Below are 4,115 nucleotides of genomic sequence, written 5' to 3'. Positions count from 1 at the left end.
AGGCAGCTCGACCTTCCCTGAATCTGGACACCACATCAGGCAAAGTGTTAAGCCTGGGGAGGTTTCCTGCCTGATGCTGCCAGTTAACAGGTGCAGTAGGAGTAATAGTGAGCGTAGCACTGTCCTGGGGCAGGGGCTGCAGGGCTTCAGTGTGCCTCAGCCTGCTACAATGGTACAAAAACTGCTCCAGCTCTAAACTCAAATCTCCTCTGTCAATCGTCAAGTTTAATAAAGTCCCATTAGCACAAAATACTCCCATGAAGCAACTCTCCCCCCAGCCTGCCGTGACATCCTCCTCTCAGGCTTCACTCCAAAGCAGTCTCCTTCCCTCCCGCCCCATGCAGTCTCGTTGGGCCCAGGACCACCCCCCCCCATACATCCCTGTCCCCAACGGGGTTTACGGGATGGGGCAAGCATGTTAGCTAACACAGGCTAACCAACTCCTTTGCAAAGTGAGATAGTGGGGAAGCCCACGTTGAAGACAGCCCACCTTATTTAAACCAGCCTCCTTTCTATACCTCTCTCTGCCTGCAGTGTCTAGCATGGCGTAACACTAAGCCCACGCCAGCACCCCATCTTGTTTAGAAGCACCTCAGTCACTCTCAGATTGATATGTATTTTATTTTTATGTCTTTCTCCCTTTTCAGCAGGTCCTGTTGCTTACAGCCACAGACAGGAGGAAACAACACTGTCAAGCAAGGATGCAAATCCACCTGATGCCCCGCCATCCTGTGTCATGACCTGATACAACCTTTTACATTAATTAACAGGAACTGATTCCTAACAGTACCCAGACATGCTGTTCCCAAGCTTTCATTGTTGTTGTTGATGTTGTTGCTTTGACAGGGCCTGCTGGGAAAGAGGATTTGGTATCCAGCTGTTGAGACAGGTAGTGGGGTGCCAGATTAAAAGGAGTAACCTCATAAAAATACACTTTTTAAAGCACTGACAATGGACCAGACACTAATTATATCTGCCAGTGTGACTTTCAGGGAGTACGGTCCCTGGGCCACCTCCAGCATGCACGGTAGGATGAAGCAGGACATGAGGAACCGCATCTAAACACAGATGTACAACCTCTCCTGGATGGCTGGTTGTGCTTGGGTGAAACTAAGGAAGCCCTGAAAAATTTGATTTTAAAGTTGTTCTGCAGTTTGCTTCATTAGAAAGGAAGCGGGATTTTAATGTTTCAGGTCTGTAAAGCTGAGCTTTGTTACAGGCACAGTAGTAAATTGTTGATATTTTTGTTGCTCACCTGAGAAAGAGAGCAAATGCTTTTGATTACAGCTGTTGTCGGCAGCACATACACACTTTAATTTGGTCTGAATCTGGAATAACTTTTTTGCCTACATATTAAAAAATACTACCTTCACTCAGCATCATGATGCAAATTATTAGACCCAGTGTACAGCCCTTGCCAGTGAGTTGCAGAGCATCAAACATTTCTCAAGGGCTGATTACAGGGAAGTTGTGCGTTGAGGGCATTGGTGTCGTATCACTTAGTGACACGAATTCTTGTTGCCTGATTTTTTCCATAGGTAGTGTGATATGCACAACAGCCAGAAAAGAGTCTTTTAAAAGGATTCAACTCTCATTTTTTATCAAGTTCAAAATCGTTTCTGTTTTTTCCACACTATTTATTCATTGCTGTCATAGCAATTGGGTTCACTGGAATAAAAGCTGACTGGGGGGCTACCGCATTTACAGTTATGGAAATGAGCTACATACATTGGCCTTTTCTCTAACATTTGCCTGTTAATTAATAATTGGTACATTGCCAGGAGCAAAGGAGAAGTAGGAACGAGTCCCAGGTTATAAAATCATCAAGGTTATCTTGCTCTTCCTGTTTCACAGCAGCAAAGCAAGAGCGAGAGAGGTCAGACACAGCCAGGTTGCGTCGAGATGGGGCCCGGCCATGGGGTGCTCACCCCTGGGGGCCATGGGCTGCTCTCCTCGGGGAGACATGTCACAGTGCATCCTGTCCTGCCCCACCACGTCTCCCAGGCTTATTGCAGCAGCTGCAGGCACATCCTTCCCCAGCTACCAGAAAGCAGCGGACACAGGATTGTCCCTGGAATCTGTGTATTGCCCGGGATTCCCAGGTACCTGCTTGCAGCCACCCTTGTGAACACGGTCAGTGCCTCCTCCCCCGCAGCAGCTCGCGGTGAGGGACCAGCACCCATCTCATCAGAAACACTGACTAGCTCCTTCCCACAGGGAGCACCTGTAAGTCCAGCATGGCTGGTAATCATTGACATTATGGAAGTGCTTGGCCCAGACTCCTCACACCACATCCCGTAATATTAATGACATCTCTTAGCACCACAGCTCCTGCACCAAAGTGTGCACCCGCTGCCTGGGCCAAAAATGCTGCTGGCTGCAGGCACACACGTACTGAAACGCTTCCCCACCTCTCTCTTGTAAATACTCACCTAATTCTCCTGAGTCAAATGCTCCTGTAAGGCCAGTGCAGCTGGAATTAATTTTCTGCGATGGACCAAAGCTTATCCAGGACACAGGTCTATCTGATTTTTGTGGACAGACTGGTGTGGCTAGAGGACACCTGGAAAGCATGGGACTAACCTGAGCGTGCTTCTGTGACCAAGGAGGATAAGAAAGCAAGATAAGAGGTTAGAATTTAAATAATAACAGGAGCCTAAAGACTGTTCCTGTGGTATTCAAGCACTGTAGCAGCAACCCTGATTTTCAAACACTGAAGATAAGAAAAAATAAAAATGCAAAGATGACGTACAATTGGAGCTGGAGCATCTCAGTTCCTCCAGGATCAAACCTGTTTCTTCCCACCCAAATGTTTGAGCCTGGAATTCAGCCAGGCAAGGAGCCTCTCCCAGCGTAGGCAAGGTTTGTCAGCAAGGCTTGCCAGCAATGTGAACACAACATTTCAGTGGTCTCCTCACACAGTCGTTTCCCACACTTTCTCCCCCTGACACATGCATGCAAACCAGCCCAGCAAGAGCAATTGCTACAGAGCTGTTTTACTCCACTTCCCTTTGTTTTCATGCCTTGGTGAGATGGGGGAGATGTGAGTGATATGTTCAGCTTTGGCCAAACCACTCAAGTTGAAGAGATTGGCACATCTATCCATGTCCCCCGAATGCCACTTTTTTTCTGGAGCATTGCAGCTTGCTCTTGCAGGCAAAGCAGGGCAGGATAGTGATGGGGGAAAGGAACTCACTCCTGCTATGTTGTGTGCTGTCATTTGCAAGCTGTGGGCAGAGCTGCATTGTGCTCATATTGATTCACATTTGCCAAGAATAATTACTCTCTCAGCTGCTTGGATTAAAGTCAGTGTTTCCCTGCTCTAGAAGGACATACCTGCCTTTTTCAGACAAAGGCTGTGGTAACTAACAGCATTTTCCTCCCACTGAGGCTCCTTTTCCTTGCAGACAGAAGGCACAGCAGTACAGAGTGCAGGCAAGAGGATGGAGAAGAATCCACTTGAATTCCAACTTCTGTATCAGCAGAAACCAGACAATAATTATTTTGCAAACACCAAAAAAGCCCGCTATGTACAAAACATCTTTTTTGTGTCCTGGAAATGCGAGCCCCTTACACCTCTCCTTACCTTGGTTCAGAGGCATCCTACAGTGTTTTGCAGCAACACCTGAAGAGCTGCAAAACTGAAAACTGCCAGGCAGCAGATGCTGCAGCCGAGTCTCTTCGAAGGTGAGAAAACTGTTTATACTTAGGAAAAAATGTACTGGACCCGCTTCAGCTGAACTGCTTCCATTTTGCTTTTATTTTTTAGCAGCAGCAGTTTTAAGCACCAGCAAAATCCCATCTGTGGGAAAATCACCAGTCCTCACATGTCGCTTAGATTTTTTAAACCATCTTGAAATCTCCTGGACAAGGCTCTGCTGCATGATTGCCCTTGGACGCTCACAGTGCCAGCTTGGGTAAGGCAACCCCAATTAAAACCAGTCCTGTATCTGGAAGGGTGCTGACATCCAAGCTGTCTGTTTCTGGGTAGCAAAGAAAACTAAGCCAACACCATGCACAGGAGGTTTTTAAAGATGCTCCCAACCATTTGGCAAAGTGCTTGCAGCCACCACTGGAGTAAAACCCTGCTCAGCCCACAGGGGTTGCAGACCAGC

This window comes from Haliaeetus albicilla, chromosome 7 (genome assembly GCF_947461875.1).
Source record: "Haliaeetus albicilla chromosome 7, bHalAlb1.1, whole genome shotgun sequence".
In the NCBI taxonomy this organism is placed as follows: domain Eukaryota; kingdom Metazoa; phylum Chordata; class Aves; order Accipitriformes; family Accipitridae; genus Haliaeetus; species Haliaeetus albicilla.
Note: the sequence above shows the minus strand (reverse complement) of the source record.